Raw genomic sequence first — 11,059 nt, 5'->3', positions numbered from 1 at the left:
TATTTACCTTATTAAGTGAACACACTAGCGTCAACTTAAATCGTTGGTAAAAGAGAATGATCAACCTATTATGGATCAAAGATTTATAACCTCGATCTCCTTTTCAACCAAAAGGCACGAGACATCTTGCTTTGAATACAAGATACGCATATACCATTAACAATCTAATGGTTTCAAGAGTACTCGTTAACTCTTTGCGTTCATTATTCCCAAATTTTAAGGTTTAATCTTGGGTTACCAACTTGAGTCTAGCATCATCTTCATGATATATTATTCTAGTTTGGTTTAGAATATAATCACCTTGATGATGGGCTAGCCATACATCAAATCATGGTGTATAGGGTCACAAAAGTGAAACCTCTTTTGTATCTATAACAAATTGTATTCTTATTTAGAGTTTATGTACTTAATAGTCATAATTAAGTACAACTCCAAACCCGAAAACTAGATTTAGTACACAATGACTCTATCTCTTGACTTCATTGTTGCTAGTCGTCATATTCTAATCATCCTATGTATCAAACATAATGATGAAAACCACCACCGGTTTCTAATATTGACGAAGTAATACTAGCAAAATTTGTGTTTAATCAAATAAACATTTAACGAAGAAGGTCCCATTAGATGTCCCACAACTAACTTGTTGATTCTTCAATAATTTGGGGTAGTTTCCTTTCTCGTGTCCAACATTTAAGACAATGGAAACTTTATCGGTCGGGATTGATAGGTTTAGTATCGTCATTCTCAACAACTTTACCTTTAACATTACCTTGTATCAATTCCATTTACTTCTTGAACCTCGTCCTCATCTTAACAGTTTAAGAGAATGCTCCCACTTATTTCAATGAGTCTTTGCTTTGAGAAGCAAAATTGAATTCACGAAGATCACTCTTCATTTGTTAGTTTTAGTCTTAAAACTTTCATTGAAGTGGTTGCGTTATTTTGGTCAATTACGAATTCTTGACAAAACTAATTACCAAAATAATTTATCGCTTCAAGGTACTTAATTCATTTAAGTACATGGAAAAACAATCCATTGTAAGTAGATGTGTTAGTCAAGAATCAAAAACCTGTTTGATAATGAATAACTTTAATCTATACTCTTTACAAGAGATCCCTAGCAATGGTTCATATGAGGTTTTAGAAGCAAATTCAAATTTGTCTTTAGTCACGATATTTTAATGGAGATTTGAATCAAAAACGAAATGATATCGTATATGAATTGTGGTAAAGAAATAGAACAATATAACAACGGAATAGTGGAAAACTTAACATTTATCGTTTTATAAATACTTGTAAATAACAAGTAAAGCATTTACATAGTGACCTCTACCCAACTATGATAAATGATTCCAAGATCCAAATTCATATCAACTTAGGCACGGGGTAGCTGATGCAACCTTTATCAATATAACTCGGTGGATTAACCTTTTAATCGATTCTACTTTTAGAACTCTTGGTCGATAAAATTACTCTAATGTTTATCTATAGCCCAAAACACATCAACAAGGGCACGGGGTAGCCGATGCAACCCTTATCAATAACTTTTGTTGAGTTCAATCCAAATTTCGAATAAATGTGTCCATTATCCAAACCCACATCAACTTAGGCACGGGGTAGCCGATTCAACCCTCATCAACATGAATTCGGTGGATAGACATTTATCACCCACTTCCCCTACGTAACAAGGTTTGTACCCCGGGGTAGCCGAGTGCACTCCCTCGCGAAATAGGTTTTCATGGTTTCTACTATTTGGTAAGGCTATGTCTCAATTAATTGTTTTAGCGAGAGGTCATGTAAATTTATTATCTATCACGTTTTAAGTGAACTAAAGCGGTGAACTACGATAATTTTAATTGACACGGTCGATAAACTCGATAAAAAATGACAATGCATGTTTAGTTATGGCGATTTAGCGATGCATGTGACATATAAATAAAATGCAAGCATAAAATAAATAAATCCTAGTATGGCCTTTCCTAAAATAGAAAAACTATTTAACTATTACATATTCGGAAACCAACTCCATTGGTCCCTTGAACTTCGGTTGTGGCACGCATCTCGAGGTAACACCGTCTTTATGTATCGCCATTCTTGAAGAAATCCGTCTTTGGGAACTCCGGAATGAATAAAATTACATAATAAATTACATAATTTCCTATTATACATTTGTAACTAAAATAAAATAAATCTATTAAATTACAAAACGGTGATACGAGATCACAATAAAATTACAACCGAATCGATATTCCCATACATTTCGGGAAATACCAATTAAATCTAAGGCCATACTAAGTAAAATTACATAATTCAAAATTACATAAATTAAAATTTATGACAATCATAAAGAAAAATGCAGCATTATAATATGTATGAACATGCTCCATTTTATGCTAAATCGCCTTTAATTAGCCAATATCGTATATTACTCGGTTTTTACGGATTTGCGTGATTTCAACATTTTACAATCACAAAAATTACATAAATTCATATTTATGCATAAGTTAATTACCCTAACCTCTTAGGACTCAAAATTTAGTCTTCACTAATAATTTGACCATAATTAACTCATTTTTATAAAATTGTTCATTAATGGACTAAAAATTACAAAAATAAGCTATAAACTTCAAAATAAATCACAAAATTTCAAATAAATTTCAAAATTTGAAATTTAAACTCGTGAACATTCTGGAAAAATACCATGACACTCATAATGTTCAAAATATTAGGTTAAAAATTTCGAAATTTTTCCGGAAAAACAATGTTGCGGTTTATCGATTTTTAATAAAATGATCATAAAAACATGGAAAAATTATATTCATAAACTTTTCAATTTTAGATCTGAAAAAGATAATAAAATGCAACATTAGACGTTTTTCCTAAGTCATAGATTATGTTTTATTAATTTTCCACTAATAATGTCACTATTTATGCTATTTTTCTTCAAAAATCCATAAATCATGCAAAAAGACTTATTTATAGCCAATTATTTTACACACATCTTGTAAAATTTCATGTGACAACATATTAATTTTCTATGACCAGATTCGAAATTTAACTCATATTAACCTATTTTTCACCTAAATCCGAATTTAATAATGAAAAATTCATTTTTCGAGCATAACAAGTCCAAAAATTATGAAACTTTACAGGTTATCTCAAAATAATAAATGTGACAACATATCCAAAAATCAATGGGAAATTCGAAGTATAGCTAATTTTAGACCAAAAATGACATTTTTACTCATAAAATCATATTTAAATGCCATTATTGTAAAATATGAACAATAAAAATCCGAAAAATTAACCAAAATATCCTAAAACATTTTAGGACCAGAAATATTAACATGCATGGATTAAATTCGTGATATCTCATAATAACACAAATTTTACAAGTTTTATATGTTATTCTTATAACTCGGAAAAACTTTTAACCGATTTGCATGCAAACAACCGTGGCTCTTGATACCGATTGAAGGAAAGGTAGATCTATATACTAACATATTCATATATGTTTTAATTTAATTTGTCATAAAATTAAAGTTGGATTTTATGCATGCAAACTAAAATAAAAGAAGATAAGAAAACATTTTCTCACCATATGAAATTCGGTCATATTGGGCACCAACAAGATCTCCTTCTTGTTAGTTCTTGAGCTTTCCAATAATGGATGAACATACAAAAATCCCAAAGTAGAGATTCTCCAATTAGTAGCACCCAAGACAATCCCTTAATCCCACAAATAAACATGTACTAGATGTTTGTATTGTAGTTTACCTTAAATTTGATTACTAATACTCATATATTACTTTGATAAAATTAGTAATCTTACATGAACAATTTGGATTAAAATCTCATCTTTTTGATGAAGATTAAAGAGAGAGAAGAGAGAATATTCATGAACACTTGCATGTTGATTGAATGGTAGTGTAAGAATAAAAGAAAAGAACCAACAACCCATGAAGAGAGGGAGTGTCACGGTTTTGGAGCCTCAAATGGCATCATTTCTTTTCCTTTTTCTCTTCTCAAAAATAGTAGGTGTGTAAGATATGTAAGACTAGTTGTAGGTAGGCATCATTATGTTTATTTTATCAATTAAAATAAAACAACCAAAACCCACTAACACACCCTCCATTTTCGGTCCATTACTTAAAATGGACTACCATTTTATTTTGTCAATTTGTCATTTGTCACACAATATGTCACATGTAGTATGATACATGTTATTAATTAATTTAATGCATATTTATCACATAAATATCATTTCATGAATTAATTAAATTACATACAGCAAATTGACAAGTGATACTTGATCACATAAATAAAATGGGTCAAATAGTTATAATTCACAACTTCTTGTAATTATAATTAACCATTCATTCTTATCTTTATTGTTTCTCAAACAATAAATAATTTTAGCAACAAAGCATTTTATTACTAAAATATAAATCTTATTTAATCCCATTACAATAAGATATCAATATTCTCTCTCACAAATCGAATTGTTCAATTTTAAGGAATTAATTAATCTGTATCGATATACAACTAATTAACCTTTTCAATTAAGGGAATCGTCCTTTAGGTGTGACCTCAAGGGATCAACTGATCACCACCGTCACACGACAGTAATGTCAAACTCTAGCCAGCCAATCATTACCGATATGTGTGGACCAGTTGACTATATATGTAATGTATCATCCCTTTCGTATTCTTGAAATGAGATTTAATAATGATATTTAAATCATGTGATCGCACTATTGTTGAGGACACATTTCCCAACATAACTAACATACTCGATCGAGTGGCCCCTACTCGATCGAGCATCCAAGCTACTCGATCGAGTAGCCTCTACACTATCGAGTACCACCCACAACTCCAGACACAAAATACTATGGCACGCAATCCTAAGCACCATTACCGCTCCCAAGGTCGGTCAATGCTGGCCAACGGGTCCCTAAAAGGGCGGGTATTACAGCTACGGTCGCAAATACCTTCGTTGAGATCAAACAAATTTTTGAAGTATAATAACTATTTATTACCCCACTTACCCAATGTCAATTGAAAGCACCCCGGTATAATGTTTCAATACCGTATTGTACCTATATGAAATTGGGATTCATGAGTTCCTACTATTTGGTAAGGCTAAGTCTCAATCTTTTAAAATGTGTGAGGTCGAGTCAATTTATTATCTATCAAATTTAAGTGAACTAAATTGTTGAACTAACGATAATTATAATTGACACGGTCGAATACTCAATATGATATGCATGTTTAGTTTATGGCGATTTTGCAATGCATGCAAACATATAAAGGAAAAATGCAAAGCAATAAATAAATTTCCTAGTATGGCCTTCCTAAAATAGAAAATCTAATAATCTATTTACAAATTCGGAAACCAACTCCATTGGTCCCTTGAACTTCAAGTGGTACTCTTCCCAAGGACTCTGTCTTGATCGGAACGCCTTTCTGATAGGCACCGTCTTGAAGGATCTCCAGAATTACAAATAATAATAAAATACATATCTATTCCTATTATACATTTGTAATATGAAAAACTAGTAAAAATAAAAATGATACGAGATCACATTAAATTACAACCGAATCAATATCCTCTTACATTATGGGAAATATCGATTAAAACTAAGGCCATACTAAGATAAAATTACAAAATTCAAAATTACATAAATAAAATATGACATTCATCAATGAAATATGCAGCATTATTATATGATCTAATATGCCAAATTATGTGCCAAATCGCCCTATTCAAAACTTATATTGTATATAATCCGGTTTTATGGAAATGCGTGATAATAACTTATTAAAATCACAAATTAATACTTAAATCAAATTAAAGCTCAAGTTAATTAACCTAACTCTCTTAGGACTCAAACATTAGTCTTTACTCAATTTTTGACAGTAATTCAACTTGGTTTTCTATTATTGCTTATTAAACTTCTCTTAATCATAACAATTATGAAATAATTCCCAATAAATCATAAAAATTTGAAAAAAATTCGAAATCACATTTTTGTATATATTGGAATATAATCAAGATTCCAAAAACTCAATAAAATTTGCCCACAAAATTATTTATAATTTACTTCATTAATAAATCGTATAAAACATAACTTTTATCATTTAATTCCAAATTAAAGATAAAAATTATGAAAAAATCAAAATCAAAATTTTGGAACATTCTCAAAAATTTCCAGAACCTAGAAATGGCTAAATTTAAACCAAAAATTTCGAATTTTATTTTTATGACTAATAAAGTTGCCCTTTTATCGATTTTATCACATAAAAATCAATAAACATACCAAATCAATCGAAATTAATCATGAAACTTTAGATCTGATGTTCATATCATATATAAAACATTAGGGAAAAATTTCATGCCATAAAATTCATTTTAGCTATTTTTGCTAAAAATAGTCACTATTTATATCATTTTAACCATTAAAATTATAAATCATGCATAATAAATCACATGTATCTCAAATTTTACATAAAATCTGTAACATATGCATGTGACATCAAATTAAAATTTTATGGCATGTGTCAAAGTTTAACTATTTTTAGTCATTTATCCTCCATTTATAGCATTTTTATCACATAAAAATCATAAATCATGAAATATTAATCACATTAATACGAAATTTTACATACAATACATAAAATATGCAAATGAGGTCATACTAAAAAATCACGGCCAGTAGTGATGTTTAACTATTTTTAGTAAATAAAAGTTCATTTTACTCATAAAAATGTAATTATTTCACTAAAAATCATTAAAATAAGAAATAATCATCCATAAATCATTAAAATGACCTAAAAACATTTTAGGACCATAATATATTACATGCAAAAAAAATTTCGTGATTTATCATTATAAATCAAAAATATCTAGTTTTAATTAAGGTACATTTAACTCGGAAAAACCAAACCGATTATACGTGCAACACCAAAGCTCTGATACCAATTGTTGGGTTCATATACCCCTATTAGACTCATATAATTCATTTTATAAATTACCCATAATTTATATTTATGTGGATCTAGTGCATGCATAACAAAATAATGAAATAAGGAAGAGAATCGAGTTTCCTTACATTATAAATGTACCGAATTTTGGGCACAAGTAAGGTCTCCTACCTTAACTTGTTCTTGAGCTTAATATATTGGAATGATCCTCCATAAACTCAAACTTTCAAATTAGAAAGTCTCCTCTTGATTGCACCCAAAACAATCCCTTAATACTAATATACTAATTAACTAGATTAATATATTAGATATCCTTAATAATTCTAATTATATTTGTATTACTACACTAGTAATAATATATTGTAATATTAGAATATGGTTGAACAATTTTATATGATCTAAAAACTATTTTTAGAGAGAAGTAGGGGAAAAATGAATAAGAATGATAAAATTGCATAAAATAAATAATAGAGAACAATTTTCTCTATAATGGAAGGGGGGGCCGGTTTGGGGGTCTAGAAGGCCAATGCATAGCCTTCACCCTTTTCCTTTTGCTCTTCTCTAAAACATAGGTGTGAAAGGCTAGCAATTAGGTAATCATAGTGTTTCATTTTAACAATTAAAATAAAAACACCCACTAACTCCTTAATCCCTCCATTTTTCGGTTCACCCATAATATGGACATCCATTTTATGTTTGCAATTTGTCATTTGTAATAAGGTAGGTCATGTGTCACACACCATGCCCACATGTATTTTAATGCATATTTAACCCCTTAAATATCATTTTATAACAAATAAATTATTTGTGACAAATTAACTAGTAATACATGATTACAATTATTAAAATGGGTCATATAAATATAATTAACAACATTTTGCAATTATAATTATTCAATCATTCTTAATTTAATTGTTTCACAAACAATAATGAATTTTAGTAATGAAATCTTTTAATTACTAAAATAAATCTTATTTAATCAAATTACAATAAGATACAAAAATTCTCACTCACAAATGAATTGTTCAAATTTAAGGAATTGATTAACTTGTATCGATATACAATTAATCAACTTATCTATTAAGGGAATTATCCTATAGGTGTGACCTTAAGGGATCAACTGATCACCACCGTCAAACGACAGTAATGTCAAACTCTAGTTAACCAATCGTTACCGATTAATGTTGATCAGTTGACTATATAATTGAATCATCCCTTACGTATTCTTATTATGAGATTTAAACATGTGATCGCATTATTGTTGAGGACACATAGTCCAACACCGGGAAGTCCTCAAGTTGTTCTATTTCCGGTACTTGATGTAACTCATATTTGTGCACATTTAGTCCCCGAATCAACCTCGTTCCCATGCTTTCTAGCAACTATTAGGGTCATTTCTTATCTTTAGTTCCCCATTTTGCATATTCTTTGAGGTTTTGTGTCCTTGGTAGGAGAGGATTGCTAGCCTTGCACTTATGGAGCGAAATGGAGCTAAATGGATCGCATCTAATGACCAAGCATCGAAGAGGAGACCAATACTAATGGCCTAAGCAAATAAATCAAGAGAATTGGGCATTGATGAAGATCCCCACAACCCTAAGACAGTCCCCACGGATTGTAAGGCAGTCAAGAATAGAGGAGAAACCCTGTCCTAGGATCCGGGCGTCCCGAGGTCAGGACGAGCGTCCAAGCCCAGGATCCGAGCGTCCCAAGGCTCAGCTCGAGCGGATCTCCTTACAGACCCGAGCACTCCAAGCCAAGACGCGCGTGTCCCTGAGGAGTTCCTACTCACCTCGCGCATGTCTCTACGGGATTTGCAAATCGTCAAGCTTCTCTTAGGGTCTTAATCGTCATTTAAGCCCTTAGTAACCCTAATTCCTGTACTTAATTTTAGTATAAATACCCTATTATACTACCTAGATGAGGAGGATCTAAGAATCAAGTTCTAATCTCATTCTAATCTCTTAATTTAGTCTTAATCTAAGTTGTAATACACATTTCAATATTAATCACATCTTAATATTTCCTTAATTTCTCAATTGTTATTAGTTTTAGTTGGGTAATTAGAAGATTATTTGGGGTTTATTGGAGGATTGACAACTCTCCATCAATCATCAAGTTTCCTTCTATTATTCTTTGCTTAATTATTTGGATCATCTCAAGTTGGTATAATCTCTTTTACCTTTGCTTAACTATTGTTATTACATTACTTATTCATCATGTTTTGCTTTGTTAATATGATTGACATCCTTATTACCATGTTAAACTTGATCATGAGTGAGTAGTCTCCTAGCTAGGGTTAATGGGGAATTAGGGGAATCAATCATGGGATTAGATCTATGCTTAATTTAATATGCTTTCATAATTAAATGCTTGCTTGTTGTGATTTCAACTTATGCACATGTTATGCTTGATGAAATGCTCGATTGACAATCCTAGCATGATTCTCTTACCTTTTCAATGAAGCTTGTAAGATATAAGCCAACTCAAGCCTTGTTAGACCATGCATAGAGTTGAATAGGAAGAGACTAAGTCGACTTGTAGGCGTTGTAAAGTCCTAATCGACTCGGCTCCGGGACCTAAATCTTCCTAGGAATTGTAATATATACACTAACTCGATTCCATCACAACAATAAGTGGCTTGCATCTATTTGAGAACATGTTTTTATGATCTATTTCCACGATTCCCTTATGAACCCATGATACCCTAGTGCCTTTAATCAATTGTTTACAAACCCCTTTAATTGCTTTACTTTGTTTTCATTAATTTACATTCATCTTGTTGATTAGTCTAGATTGCTACTCATCTCAACCAAAATTTGTGACACCTTAAGACATAACTACTTGCAATTGAAATTTTAAATCGATACCTGTCCCTTGGGATCTGACCTTTGCTTATCACTCTACTAAGAGTAATTTGTAGAGATATAAATATTGTTTTGGGTGAAAGCTTTAACGAGCAAAAACGACAATCACACCAAAAATGGCGTCGTTGCCGGGGACGGTGTTCAATTGATTTGATTTTTGTTAAATGGTTTTAGTTGTGTCTTTCTTTACCTTGGTGAAGTCAATCTCCTCAAGGTTGTTCTAATTGTTTTCTAGTTGTTTGATATTTTGCATCACTAAGATATCACAAGGTAATCTATTACGTATTGATTTCGAGATTAAAAGGACCTTAACCAACAATAGAAGAGTTGCTAGAGGTACTTCAAGAGTTGTAGGTATTGCAGAGTTTGTGGACATTCAACCAAATAACATTGAGTTTGTCAACCCTTTTGCAAGAGAAAGAGAGGATAACCCAATTCCAAACCAACCATAAAATCAACCCACAATGCCTAAATTTTCATCTCATTCCGTACTAACCGAGGAGAACCTACCAAACAGTACTCCTACACCACCACATTTAACCGGTAATTTCATTGCCAAATCCGCATTCATACAATTAGTTGAGAGAAGTCAATTTGGAGGGATGCCTAGTGAGGATCCTCATTTACATATGGAGACTTTTTGTGACTATTGTGATGCAATTTCTCAAACCGGAGTTACTCAAGATCAAATCAGATGGGTATTATTTCCTTTTTCTTTGATCGATATTGCAAAGCAATGGTTAAAGAGCCTAGACAAGGCTACCCTTAGTATTGATTCATGGAAGAAGTTAGCACTTGCTTTCTACAATAAATTTTATCCTCCGGAGAAGACAAATATGTTGAGAGCCCAAATCACCGGGTTCAAGCAAAGGGATGAGGAATCATTATATGAAGTATGGGAGAGATTTATGGACACTTTTCGCTCTTGTCCACACCATGGACTTAGCGAGTGGTTCCTTGTTCAACAATTTTGGAATGGCTTATATGAAGACTCACGCAATGTGCTTAATATGGGATCCAATGGGAGGTTTACCGAAGTTGATGACAACCAAACATGGGCCAAAATCGAAGTGATGGCGGTTCATAATTCCCAATATAGTAGGCCTCGAAAGGCCACTAGAAGAGGAAAGCATGAGGTAGATTCCATCACACAATTGGGTGCTTAACTAAGTGCTCATATCGACACCATCAACTTAAAGTTTGAGAAG

At 31.6% G+C, this 11,059-nt stretch overlaps 1 non-coding gene across 1 annotated transcript; it reads right to left on the bottom strand.

Annotated features, from left to right (window-relative positions):
- Window positions 1–10,687: 10,687 nt before the first annotated feature.
- LOC141637614 (small nucleolar RNA R71) lies at window positions 10,688–10,794 on the bottom strand. Its single transcript, XR_012541822.1, has one exon. It is a non-coding gene; the product is annotated as a small nucleolar RNA R71 (small nucleolar RNA).
- Window positions 10,795–11,059: the final 265 nt, after the last annotated feature.

This window comes from Silene latifolia, unplaced genomic scaffold, assembly GCF_048544455.1.
Source record: "Silene latifolia isolate original U9 population unplaced genomic scaffold, ASM4854445v1 scaffold_122, whole genome shotgun sequence".
In the NCBI taxonomy this organism is placed as follows: domain Eukaryota; kingdom Viridiplantae; phylum Streptophyta; class Magnoliopsida; order Caryophyllales; family Caryophyllaceae; genus Silene; species Silene latifolia.
The sequence above is the reverse complement of the archived record's forward strand: the minus strand, read 5'-3'. Positions and strand labels throughout refer to the sequence as shown.